Source organism: Hyposmocoma kahamanoa, unplaced genomic scaffold, assembly GCF_003589595.1.
Source record: "Hyposmocoma kahamanoa isolate Upper Pololo Valley unplaced genomic scaffold, ASM358959v1 83, whole genome shotgun sequence".
Taxonomy (NCBI): Eukaryota; Metazoa; Arthropoda; class Insecta; order Lepidoptera; family Cosmopterigidae; genus Hyposmocoma; species Hyposmocoma kahamanoa.
In genome coordinates, this window is record NW_020654175.1 from 1,406,244 (window position 1) to 1,420,663 (window position 14,420).

At 37.1% G+C, this 14,420-nt stretch overlaps 1 protein-coding gene across 1 annotated transcript in view; it reads right to left on the reverse strand.

Annotated features, from left to right (window-relative positions):
- The window catches only part of LOC113234324 (talin-2-like), a 63,727-nt gene extending 49,752 nt beyond the window's left edge, over window positions 1-13,975 (reverse strand). The window contains exon 1 of the mRNA XM_026469624.1: window positions 13,906-13,975. The gene's annotated coding sequence lies outside the window, so the exon portion shown is untranslated. The remainder of the gene's footprint in view (window positions 1-13,905) is intronic.
- Window positions 13,976-14,420: the final 445 nt, after the last annotated feature.

Consider the following 14,420-nt stretch of genomic DNA (forward strand, 5'->3'; position numbering starts at 1 on the left):
GCAGCAAGGGAACAGCTTGCTAGGTGAAGGCTGAAATCAGCAATGCTGTCTTTAACCTTTTTGTCCACAACTGTTTTTTTTTCTACTCGTTTTTTAAGTACTGTGTTCCTTATGTTTTGTGGAGAAATAAACACCTTTTTATTTTTATTTTTTTTTTTTTTTTAAAAAAACCTGAAGTGCCGCACTTGCATGACGAATCTAAACCTTAGAGGCAACCCGTGTCGAGTGTTGAACAATTCTAATACCATATCTTTATAAATATCAAAAGGTTGAAACTTTATAAACAAATAGAAGTAAACACTGAGAAAAACACGAGCATACATTTTCGAGAGTAAAGTACGGCAACTATTTTTAATGCTCGGGCGCCGCCGCCGAGAGCGGCGTTGACTCACGCGCAGAATAACTCACGTGTTACCTCATTCACGAGCGAGCGTAACCAATAACAGGTTATCTGAATTGACAGTTTTCGTACTGTATTGTTGGAATAAAAAAATATTTATATAAAATCTTCGAAAACGTTTATAGTTCCCAAACCGTTTGGCAGCAACGTAAGCCCGACATTAATAAAAAAATGTAATCAATCACAATCCAATCTCTGCTGTGTAAGATTGTTATTGTAATCAATCCAATAACCTAACCTTGTATAGATTTAGCTTTCTTTAAAATGAATCCGTCTTTGAGAGCGCGGACCACAGTTATAACAGATCGGTGCAGGCATAGTATATTTACTTAGAGTTCAAGTAATTAATAGTAGATGAATAAAAATGTTAAATGTTAAAGAGTAACTCAATCTAACTTCAGTAGCAAATTTTATTATTTATATATTCTAAAGTAATATTATTTAGTACTACTTAATATTCGAGTATAGTATCTAGAAATTAACCTAAAAATTACCCTAAAAAGCTGTGGTAGCCTCGGTTTGACCTACCGCCTCTAAAGCAAAGGCCATGTCTTCGAATCCGGCACATTTGAGAGAATTTGATTTTCTCAGAATTTATGAGAGAAATTTAATTTGGAATGTATTACGAGCTTTTTGGTGAAGGAAAACGACAACGAAGAAGATTCACTACCCTCGGGAAACGTGTGAGTCCCCAACCCGTATTGGGTTAGCCGGCGGACTACAGCTTAAAAGCGTGATACATACATAGCGAGCGGGCGCTGGTTGGGTGCGTGTCGGGTCGAGAATGGGTCGGGTGCACGGCGGGTGTAATTCCGTGTATTTATATGGACGACGATGGAATTACATTTTTAAATTTTCAAAATTAATCACATGATAAACAATTACTCAATGTATATTTTGCCATATTACAAGTATATAAATGTAATACATAATATATTTTTGTTTGTCCGGAACTATACGAAATGTCACGACCATGTAGTAGCCCCGATAAATAAATATCAAAACTTCAGGAGAAACAAATAAACGACGCTTTACTTTTTCAGAAAACTTTTTGTAAGTTGTTTTTTTTATCACGTCTGTGGTCAAATACAAAAATCTACCTAAGTCGTAATTTTTAGAACTAAACATTGGACAACATCAATAATTATACACTTCTAGTGGCAACTCCTCAAATGACTGCTTTTCGCGATGGCGTTCATTGTTGTGGTGTCGAAAAATTAATTTCGAAAAGATTTATTTTGGAAACTGTCGAGCATAACGTGTCACAACTGTGGATTTGTGCTGTAAAGGTAAATAATATTCGATTAACTTGTTAATTTTGGCATATATTGTATGTTTATATATCGGGATCACTATGCCTATTGCATTTTCAAACAGTCGTGAAAACTAAAACATGGTCCGCTGAAACATGTTCAGTAATGGCGCTTTTACCCTTTCCACTGACCACGGTAACCTATCACAAACTCGAATTTCTTTTTTCTGAAATATCGTTTGTTCGAATTTTCATTACCTTGAAAATCGAATTATAACGAAACCGTTGTTCTTTCAGGACATGTTGGATGTTTATCGCAAAGACACGATTATATTCGTTTAGGTTAAGTTAGGTTTAAAAGAAAAAACATTTACCTCTCAAAATTACTTTCGAGGTTATGAAAATTCGAGCAACCGTTATTTTTGGAAAATGTCATTTCGGTTTTCCGATATGTAACCCTGAACACATATACCTGGACGGCAGAAATAGGTACGTTGACTGTACTTCTGCAGTCTGTACAAAACAATAGCAGACTGCAATCTGGTAAGTTCGGGGTTCAAGTAAAAGTTTGTAATGGCAATTTTGAACATTGGCATTTAACTCTCTTATGAGAGGTGACCCGTGGTTGGTAGTGCGATGTACACTGTTAGTTGTTTGTTATCTAATTGCGATGAAACGAATCGCCTCTACAGACATCTTTATCTGTTCTACACATAACAATAAATGATCGCGACAGTGTCAATGTACATCTAGAAAATTGTTTTCATACAATCAATTTTACGACCTCTGAGGTCCATTGGTTAGCGCTAGAATAAGCGTCCTGGGTTGCATTTTCGATAGGACCAATTTAGTAATATACATTGCAAATTGAGGCAAGGTCATTGGCGGGATTGTCTCGCGTATTATTGTCAAAATCAAAAGAGCATTTTAAATTCATTACGATAACATTGATTTGTGACATGATGTCATTAACCCATAAATGTGCCATTACTGAACATTCTAAGCAGAGGGCTTGGGCTACAGCATTAGCTACCGGACAATCACAGATCTGCCGTCGAGTAACTAACACGTGGCCAAGTGGCAATGTTCAAATATCCTTTTTAAATAGAAAAAGATAGAGCATAAAATTGACTTTTAAAAACAGTTAAAATTAGTTAACGTGTTCAACTTCTCGGAACTTAACCTAACGATGCATAGCTGAAATATCATTCATTACAAAAACAACTTCAATATTCTAAAACTGGATTATGATATTTTTTATGACATCTAAAAAGTTGTTGGACGGTTGTTGGCGGACGGCAGAGATATACACTTTGACGACGTCGAGGGGCTTGCGCATCGGTTTTAACGGTGTCGCCATATTTAAGGTCCCGGGTTCGATCCGCAGCCGGGTCAAAATGTAATAACACTAACTTTTGTGTATTGTCTCGGGTCTGGCTGTTGTGATACGATCGTTGATTCCGACTTCCATAACACAAGTGCATTAGTTAGTCACTTTGGGGTGCAATGTATGTATGTGATGTTATCTAACTTGGAAATTAAGTCATAGGTACCAAACCAAGAAATAACCGTTCTCCCGTACCACGCCCGCAGTACGCAGTAAAGTTCAAAAAATTCGATAATTAAAAAGGTTTTACAATGGGCATTCGTCGGAACGACATAGAGACACAAGTCCCGCCACACAATAAGGTACCTTTTAACAATAAACGCCACATTTATCTGCGCTACAGTACATTGGGGTCATAGCACTGGCGGAGCGCCAACAGATATCGGACTATAGTTATGACTACACTGCAATAACTGACATTGTCTTTCTCTACACTGTCGAACTCGCTACGTCAAGATGACATTTTTGACATATCTTCACATAATGGTATGAAATTCTTTATCTATAAATTTGCCTCTTTAGAAATATAACTTGAACTGGATCAATACCTCCCACGTAACAGTTGTTGCAAGTCAAATTTTTTTTTATAAAAATTTTTTTTTTATGTATATTACTATATGTTCCATATTTAAAAGTGAACTTGTGAACTTAGTGTTATGTTTACTTTCAAACATGGAACCTATAAAAAATATAAAAAAAGAATGTATTTAAGTTACAAAGCAAAAAATGGTATTTTGACTTACAACAATTTACGTGTGAGGTATCATCACATTTTTAGAAAGTTTACTTACTTTGTTATAATTATTAATACAAAGATCGAACACTCAGAAAAAAACACTCAGAAAAAATTCCTTCGATCCGGTCGGATTCGAACCGACGTCTTCTTGCATACCGTGCCAGACGCTATACCAACTAAGCCACGGAACGAACCAACGGACCTCACGAATTTTTCTATGTGCTTGCGTCGTGTCTTTGTACTTGGTCTTTCAACGACTTTTTAGTCGTAGCGCCATCTATGAGAAACCTATTACAGATTTATCACCCAGTTAGTACCTTTACAGCTACCAGTCCTGGCGAGAGATGTCGCTATTCACTGTATTAATTAAATTTTTATTGAATTGATATTCAATTATTTTTGTGAAATTACTCCACTAGTTTGTTATAATTATTAATACAAAGATCGAACACTCAGAAAAAACACTCAGAAATTTGCTTTACTACACTAACGGCATATTTAGCGAAACAAATAAAATGTAAGAATATTAAGTAATAACGTTTATATTGAAATAAATAAGCATTAGACTTAAAAGTAACGTACGACTTTGCACAGCCTTACTCATTCGACAAAATCGCAATTAAACAAAAAACTTTTTTCTTAGATTTTGTGACAAAGTAAATAAATAAAAAAACTTTAGTTTACGAAATTTACAAAAACGGTAAATCAACCCCGAACCACTTGGCAAACCTGTAATTAGTAGAAAATTAAAAGAAATTAATGGAAAAAATGACAGTCGACTAATTTTCTATTTTCAAGTTAAACGTAAAGAAAAAAGTATAATCTCAGTACAGAGTAATAAAAAAACCGACCTCAAAAGTACGTGGAATTACATCTATTTGCCAAGTTTTATTGAAAACCGGTTACCGGAAAGTGCGCAAACCTGGATCCATCCCCTAGTTCGCCACTATACGGGACTTGACACAGGAAATAATAAAAATCGGTTCTCACTACTCAAAGTATATTGAGAGAAAAACACCTTGAATTGGAGAATAGCAAAATCAACCATTAAAATAATTGCTCCTTATAATAAAATTTAGGCGCTATTTATAAAAATGAATCTTCATGCGTGACCAGCCACCCTTAGAGGTGGATGATTTTCTTAAAAACTAAATGGGACCACTATGGAGATACGCTCTTTCCAACAAAAAAAGAATCATGAAAATCTGTTCAAAAATACCGGAGTTATCGCGTAACATATGTACATACAAAAAAAACCTACAGACGAATTGAGAATCTCCTCCTTTTTTAAAGTCGGTTAAAAAATAACCGACCACATTTTTTAACACTGCATTAGTTTGGGGTTTTCACTAATGTTCAATTTAATGTGCAAGTGTGTGTAGTTTATTAGAATAATAAAAATAAAAAAAGATTGGTGAGGCGAGAATGTAGGCGAGAATGTAAAACAGATGCCCGAAATAATAATAAGAGCCCAGCAGTGGGACTTACAATGGGTCGATCATGTAGACGTTACTACGTAGCGTTAGAAAAGATGGCTAGAAACTATCACATCTTTATCCTTACTGTATCCTTAAATGTGTCTGATTAAACATTGGCTTTGGACAATTCTGCCCTCCTTGCCATAATTGTCGCACTTGCATTTTGGTAATTTTAGTAGCAGTAGAGCTCTTTGTGAAAGAGTTCATTGAGGGTTTTTATTACATAGATATTCAAGTATATTATTGTTTCATAATTAAATTATATTGCACGATAAAAAAAATCGAAATTAGATAGTGAAGACTAACCCGAGAATGACCGTCCGAAAAAAAGTTCTTTGAAATTTCGATGCCAATATCTAAATTGTTTTGTATAATATTACGTGATGGGACTAACAAGTCGTGCGCCTTGATGGTAAACTACACGCCTATCCATAACGGTTGCAGTGCCACTCAGAGCTTTAAATCGCAAAGATTCGAGGTGCCTCTGCACCCATCATCATCACCCTGAGACATAAGTTGAAAAGTCCCATGTGCCTGTAATTTCACTAGCACCCTTACCCTTCAAAACCGAAACGTAGTAATGTTCACATTACCGCTTAGTGGCAGATCTGAGGGGCACTGCCATTGCGCCCGTCGCCTAGAGACATAAGTTGACAAGTCCCATGTGCCTACACAGTAATGCTGACATTACTGCTTGGTGGCAGAAATAGGTAAGGTGGCAGTACTTCCCTGGACGAACACAGAAATGAGACTCAACTGCCATTGCAACTAGATTTTAGCAGAATAACAAATAATATCATAATTGCAATACAAACTCAGTGGATTCACAATGGAAGTGGATTATAATGATCCGTGGTTACAATAGAATTAGCTGAACTGGGGCCCAGGTTTCATCGCGACGTTTTCCTTCTGCTATCAATAATAAGATGGAATACAATGTACGTTGACTCTAAAAGTAAACTAGATCCACATTAATAAACCATCTCAAGTACTTGGATCGGTAGATCTTAGTTAAGTGATGTCTCCATTAATAAAAGCATATTATTGCTCATTAATTATTTGTGAGTTGACGCAATTTCCGCTCATCATTACGTCCATCAACACTTAAGCTGCAGCTCAAGACCATTACGAATCGTAATCAATCAAGTCCAGACTGTTGACCATTTCAGATGATATCATTAGATGATTACGGTCAATAAATACAGAAGAGCTGAATGCATCGCGAGATCTGAGTGACGTCACACCAGCACTTAATCACCAAATTTAGGAGCTGTTAATTAATACGGGCCTTGGAGAGCAAACAGAGCAATAAAGTCCTAAGGCATGATATCTTAAGAATCGATACTGCCTCAGATTAAGTTTTTTCCCGTACTCAATCGGTTCCATTGCGCGTGTCAAGCGGCAGGTCCCTGAAGTGGCCAAAACTTGCTTTATTTCATAAATTATTTTTTTATAAACGAAATTAAAGCTATTTGAAAAATGTATATCGTGTTCTATACGTGTTCTATATAGTACAATTGACATAAACAAAAATAATTGGTATATGTAAAGTAGCTATCGATTACAGCAGTCTTGTTGTAAAATTTCGACGTAATTTTGTGGTTTTTTTTCGCACCGTAAAGTAAATAGTGTATATCCTCAATTGTACTATATATTTTTTCCAAAGTAATAGATTCAACACTCACTGTTATGCGGGGGTTGTATACTCTTTAAGAGCTTGCTCAATGTAACTCATCGCCAGGCTGATGCCTGTGATTGCTCTTCTTTTATAAGGTGTTTAGGCTTTGGATCACCACAATGGGTCAATCCGGTACTGAAACTCCACAGGTCTGAGCGGTTTGAATTGGGCAGAAAAGGGTTTATATCCATGCAGTAAGAGCGAAAAAGGCTGCGTGCGGTCAGACCGTCGACGCGAAACGCGTAACGTTTTCTGGCTCTTTTGGACAAGCTTTTTCTGGTCGCCTTAGAATTAATATGAACCTTGTTGTCTGTGCAGATTTCATCAAGATGTTTTTCTTTGCCGTAATTTCAGACAAATGCGTATCACCGTTTGTCACATCGCCGCTTAACATAATTTGAGATTGTAGCTAAGTCTGCGTCCACGTTTTCATTAAAAATTGATCATTTAATATTAAACTAATCCGTGCATGTTATGAAAAGAAGTATAAGTGGTGCAATCCCAGTGGCAACCGAATCCAGGACAGGAGATAAGCATCATGCCACAAGGCTACCAGGATATAAGTACGCAAATGTTCCTCCACATATAACGCTCGAAGTTATTAACCCAGTTCTCGTTTTCCAAGATTCGATATTCTCAAATATTGGAACTAAAACTGGACCGAAACGCTCTTCCAAAGTGGAATTTCTCGCTAAAGCGTGATAATTTACGACGCAAACATTGACTTCGGGCAAACGTTACATTGCTGCTTTGCTACTCCTACACTGTTGAAGAGTTGCATTAGAATTGCTTTGTCAATACCTCAGAAGGCATTTTTACGTGGAGATTATAATTATAGCCCTGTCTAAAAACCAAGCATTAGTCATAATCGCCAAGCAAATTACGTATAAGGTTACTCGTCTGTTGTTGTGCTCCGGATTGAACATCGTTAATCAGCGCCAGAAACTCGAGATAATATCGTATTCACACTCAATAATAAAGAAAATTTATACGATGAATTCTCCAATTACATTTCAAATTGGAGAATTCATCGTACAGTTGACGTGGAGACAAAGAACGAAGTGAGATGTGGTGCTGGAGATAATGCAGGAAATCACTTGGATAGAAAGAAAAACCAATTAGGTGGTGGTTAAGAATGGTACGGAAAAGATAAGCTTATTAAAGAGAACCGAAGGGGAAAGATGTTTGAGCATCCGATACGACACGACAGTTTTCTTAGAAGCATTGTAGGAGCGAAGAGATCCAGGGAAGTTATAGACCAAACAAGGGAAAAAGTTATTGTCGTGTCCTATCAGGAACTCGAAAGTTAGGGTGCTGAATAAAGATGGTTGGCGATTACTTCACCGATAACCTTTTAAACAAAGAAGAATTCGCAAAATAACATATTTGGGAAACTCACCAATAGATTAAAAAATGTATACCTACATAGGAAACAAAACCAGTATTTTTTTTTTCACGTCAAGCGTAAGTCATATTTGGCACCAGGCAAATGTCAGGTTGGCGCCACGATTTTTTTTATTATACTATTATGTCCCACTGCTAGGCAAAGGCTTCTCGACTTCAACAACTCCCGGTTTGAGGTAATGCCAGGTCAGTCCACCAAGTGGCTGTATGAGCACATCTCGGTGGGTGCATGCGACAGACGTGTCCAGCCCAGACCCAGTTCAGCTTTTTTTAGTTTCCCAAAAATGTATTTTTTGAAATATCGTCATTTTATTATTCAGGGTGCGACATGCCTCGAGGCCGCCAACGCCTTTAGGATTATCCCTTAATATCGAATGTGTGCAGAAAGCGGTACTCATTTTCCATCAGATGTACCATTGGTCGATTTGTAAGAAAATAATATTAGCAAAATTATAATAATTATAGCAAAAAAATTCGTGCAACTGCTGCAAAATAGGCCGCAGCATTTTTTTGCAATATCAAGTGACAGGACGAACAATTTGTGCGCCTGATGGTATGCTGCACGCCAGTCCATAACAGTTGCAGTGCCACTGCTTTTGCGCCCGTCACCCTGAGACATAAGTTGACCAGCACCCTTACCGTTCAAAACCGGAACATAGGAACACTGACATTACTGCTGGGCGTCAGAAACAGGTAAGGTGGCAGTACTTCCCTGGACGAACTCTTTCACAGGGAGCCCTACTGCTACCATCCTCTACAGCGCAGTTTTATCCCTGTTCTAGTTTCGACAATTGCAGGAAAATTGACATTGGTTGAGTCCAGAATATCCGCTGTTCGAATCCCTGTGGCAGCAATAACCTATGGCTTTATTTTCTGTTACGTTCATTTGTGAAAGATTAGTAGCAACAAATCGGAAAGTGAAGGAAAACACCGTGATGGAACTTAGATGTCGAAGATTCAAAACCCGCGAAGTTTCCAACCCGGATTGGATCAGTCTGGTGGACTATTTGTATTATTTTGTATTATTGTGTTGTGGTAGTCTGATTGACATTATATAACTAGACATGTGCATGCTATTTAACATATGCGAAACATGTTTGTTTGTACTGGCACTGTCACAAGGAAATTAACATTCTTACACTAGCTTCACAGTACATTTATGACAATGTAATTTATGTTAAAAGGAATAGTAATTTCTTTATGAAAAATAGTGACAGACATAACAGTAATACGACTCTTCACAAAGTCAAAAAATCATTTAAGGGGCAATGTATACGCTTCTAGAACAAGATTCCGGTTGATATACAAAATTTGCCTTTCACGAGGTTTAAAACTATAGTGAAACAAAAACTTTATACTAAAGGTTTATACAAGGTATTAAACAACTTCTGCGAACTTGGATAACAAAAATCCGTGGTAGTAACCCGTTTAGCTCATGGAAGTAGTCTCGATCTCTGATGTTTGAAATAAAAAAAAATGTTGTAAATGTTATTTACAAAGAGCAACCCCTAGAGTTTCTTGCTCATTCTTCTCAGGGGAATCTGCCTTACGAATGAGCGGTACAGTTTAACCATTGTGACGATTTCAAGTGCAATAATGCTTACCTATGAAATAAAGTTTTATTTTGAATTTGAATTTGAACTTGTAACTTCATCTGTTATTTATACCATGTTTTAAGGAAATAAACGAATTATTATTATTATGGATTAAACTCTATAGTAGCATTCGGACGCATAATAAGTTGATGATGTTGCAACAACATTTTATTAATAAATCGTCCTAAAAACCAATACGGCGCCCAAAACTAAAATTTATTGTCACTACCGTCTGATAAGACGACGCCAAAACATTTCAGAAGCTATATCAATAAAATGACGATGAAACTAATTTAGTCTAGTTACAATACGAACATTGTCGTCTAAAGTTGATACTAGCACAGGCATCTAATGTCCTAGGGCATAATTGTCTAAGTTGTAAGTGAGTCCAAAGTCAAGATGTGAAGTCAAATCCTTTATAATTCTGAAACCCAGGAGTATGTTTCAGATTTGAATTTCAAATTTCAGAATATGTATTGGATATGTATGAGTATATAGTTAATATTTAATGTTGAACATTTGACTGACTTCATGTAAGATGGTTAGATTAGCGCATACGTGTCATGTGTGGCATACCAAGGTAAGTATTTATATGGTAGCAATAGAGAAGTACCGCCATCACGGCTAATCTTGTCGCCAAATAGTAATGCTCGCATTACTGCGTTCAGGTTTTGAAGGGTAAGGTGCTGGTGAAATTACAGGCACACGATACTTGTCAAGTTTATGTCACAAGGTGATGGACGCAGTGGCAGTAGCTCCGAGATCTGCGATTTAAAAGTTTCAGAGGTTCTGCAACTGTCATGGGTAAGCGTGTCGCTTACCACCATACCAGGTGCGCGACTAGTTCGTCCTGTCCCTTGAAAACCATAAAAAAAAAGAAAATTAGCAACGGACCTTCGGTTGAACTATGCCGCAGCACTCTTATGTTTGGCGTTAATTAAAAAGAATTCATAGCGTTCAAGCACAGGTGACGTATTTTCTGCAGGGTGTGGTCCTATATAGGACTAGGTCAGCTGACCTTCTGGGTACGATCAAAATGCCCAGCCCAGTTAAAAGAGCGTCTTCCGCCTAACCTCGGATATAAGCAATTACGTCACCGCATAACGAGAAACAAATAGTCGTTTGTAACGGTGCGCCAGGCGCGAAGGTCGACTGCTAGCCAGATAAGGTTGACCAGACTTAATAAGCTGCCCACTGCCGTGCACAGGTGTTTTATGATTTTAGGAAATAATTTATGGTATTTATCTGCATGATTAAAGCAAGTTATATAGTTTTGTGAGTGATTAAAGCCTGAACCCTCGTGAAATCGTTCCTTAAACACCTTTTTACAAGTTAATTTTTGTATGTTAGCTACGCGTATGACCCACTGCTGCGCGCGGACCTCGGCTTCACTCAATGTGACAAACACACAGGTGTAGCGTAACAAACCAGTATAAAACTAGAGTAATAATTCAATTTTAGCGCCCATGAGGCAATGCTTCCTGCCGACCTGTTTTTCATAGTTTGATGTTCTCATTTTAGTAACTGACCATTATTATTTATGATTTCTATGTAGTGAATGTTTGATTATACACAAGATTATAATAATTTTTAGAATGAATTCTGATAAGCAATAACATGTCAACCAACACAATGATAGTTTTGAGAAAATGGCGTCTAAAGATTTTTTCGTGGTTTGGTTAATTTTTTTTTTTCATAATCAACATAGTCCCGCACTAGGGAAACCCTGTGTCGCAGGTGCCATACACAACCACGCATTACACTCAACTCACGAGAGAAATAAATGTAGGCCATACAAATATTTCCCCCAACCTGGGACCTCTGGCAGTTCGGCATGGTAATCATTTGGCCACGGAGGCAGGTTAATGGGTTTATGTCAACTGTTTTTATATTTTTTTATTTGGAGGTTTCAAATCACTTAGTGTGTGTGTGTGCAAAATGTAGACGAGATGACATGCTACAATTTGACATTAAAATCTGAATTTTGTGGGTTGAGACGTTATTACTTATCAGCATCCAAATATGAAGACAGTCCTCAACTTGCCTTGAGATAGCATGGAAGACTATGGCTTAAAACCTATTCTGCTGATACATATGAGTTCTTATAGGAAAATATATGTGGAGGAAAATAAAGTTGAATTTACAATAATCAATTATTGACATTGTAATAATTTCATTCATAAATTAATTACATTTTACTTGAAAGGATACTGTAATATACCTAATTAAATAAATACCATGCTAGTCACTAGTGAACAATTTTATTGTTAATTGTTTTGGTTCTGTAATCTACCACCTTTGTTTATTTATAAATCTAAATTGTTTATTAACAATATCTTCTTTATCTAAACTGTTTAATAACAATCTTATCTACTGCCAGATGAATTTTTTGAAGTTTTTTTTTAATAAATAAGAATCAAGCTGTTTAAGTCACATAGATCACATCTTAACAGAGGTGTTTAGGCTACACCACTGATAATGTACTCAGGTTAGGAAAATGAATGTGTTCAAATAGTTTTGTACATGATGCCATCTGTCACGAGTACAGCAAGTCATACCAAAAACAATTAACACTATTTATATAGACACAAACTAAGGAATTTTCTGTATGGGTAAGTCTCTGACATTGAGTATGTAACCAGAAATAGAGATAAAACGTAATTTAATTTGTTTGAAAACTATTCTGCTACATCATTACTGTGACATCTGCGCTCCGATTGGCTAGCCCAAGTTCGAAACAATTGACGGGTGTCGTCAACCATTTCAGTTCTAATCAACCAGTTAACTTGAGCTTTGCTATAATGGACGAATATTGCAAAATTACATATTTAATATTCAATTACCGATGAAATGTGATTATGTTTGATTTGAAATTAGATGTTTCGCTGTTTTTCCCACACCACCGAATAGAACAGCATGGCATTGTTGGAGATCATCTTTATTACAATAAATACAGAATATTTTTTGGAACGTACGGAGACGTACACACAGGTCAGTAGTTGGCCTGTCTATATTTCAGTGCAAACGGGAGTTGATATTTATAAGAGTTGTATCGCTAATGTGTTACCAGGAATACATGGCCCGTATTTCGCCTCTATTTCTGGTTATATACTCGATGGTCTCTGATGTAAGAAATTTCAAAAGCATTTCTAAAATTGTCTATTTACTCGTCACTACAAAATTTCACTCTACAGAGAATCTAATCCAGAAAGAGGAGAAAAAAAATAAGAAACCTTATTATTGTCCTTTTGAAGTTTTTTTGAGCCCCTTTACATATTCAGACCGAAACATCTACTGTTTACTTATTCGATAACTAAATTCGTTAAACCAGTCGTTTTGGAGGACGCGCGGCCCGTACAAAACACTACACATTTATTCTATTTCCAATTTCTGATGTCATTAACGCTGCTATAGGACTATGTAGGTGCTCGGCAAGGCCAAAAGTTGGGAGACAAATTCTACAGCTAAAATACCTCTATTAGAGTATATTTTGGAGTCTAATACAAAAGGGCAAGAGTCTTACTTTATAACAGATCGCATTTTCATCCACAATGATACAGAAATTACACTTTCAAGCGGTAAAATAAAAGTTTTATAATGTCAACAAAAGTATCGTTATGAAACGGTTATTCTTTAGTTGTTTATAGCGTGCAGAAATATGGAGTAAGTGCAAACGTAAAGCTCAATTTAGAACGAGAATAACACGGAATTAGGTTACAGAATGCTTCCGATCGATAAATATAAACGAAAATTCAGAAGTTCCAGCTTACAAAATGGCGGGAATAAACCCGATCGATTGTTAAAGCACGAGATGTGAAGGTAGTGCAACGCCCGTAGGCGTGACCTAAATTCGGTCGGGTTATACATCTGATCGCCCATATGTAAGGTTTCTTATTTCCTACGAGTTTTCTGTAAAGTTGACAGTGATGTTATTAATGTGATGACTACATTACATATAAAAGTTGTTTTCCTCACTGTTTCTGTGCTCCATTTGGGGTTAAAACATCACAAAACACATATTTTTTCACACAATCACTCACACGCCCATACAGTATGAAACAACATCACGCGAATACTACGCCACCTGGTAGCACAACGAGTTCTTTTGCAACTGCAGGGACTTGTCGCTATATTCACACCCATGTTTAATTTAATTTCGCCCCTAATTAACGGTCATTAACTTCGAATTTGGCAAAATGTTGAATTGGGGGTTGATGTTGCTCGCTTCCGTAGGTTTACCCTTGAGACCCTACAAGTGACCCCTGGGTGGTGCTAAAGAGCAATAACTACTGGTGGTAGGCTTCGGCCGTGGCTAGTCACCACCCTCCCGACGCAGTCGAGTCGCCAAATGGTTTTTACCGTGTTCCGACTCGTGTTCGGGAGTTGCCATTTGGAGGTCGGGTCTGAACAGTTGCATTGCGTCTGACGGCGAGTTGTAGCTGCTTGTACTGCCACACTGAGCACTCGGTTCTGGAGGCTAGCGGGATCCG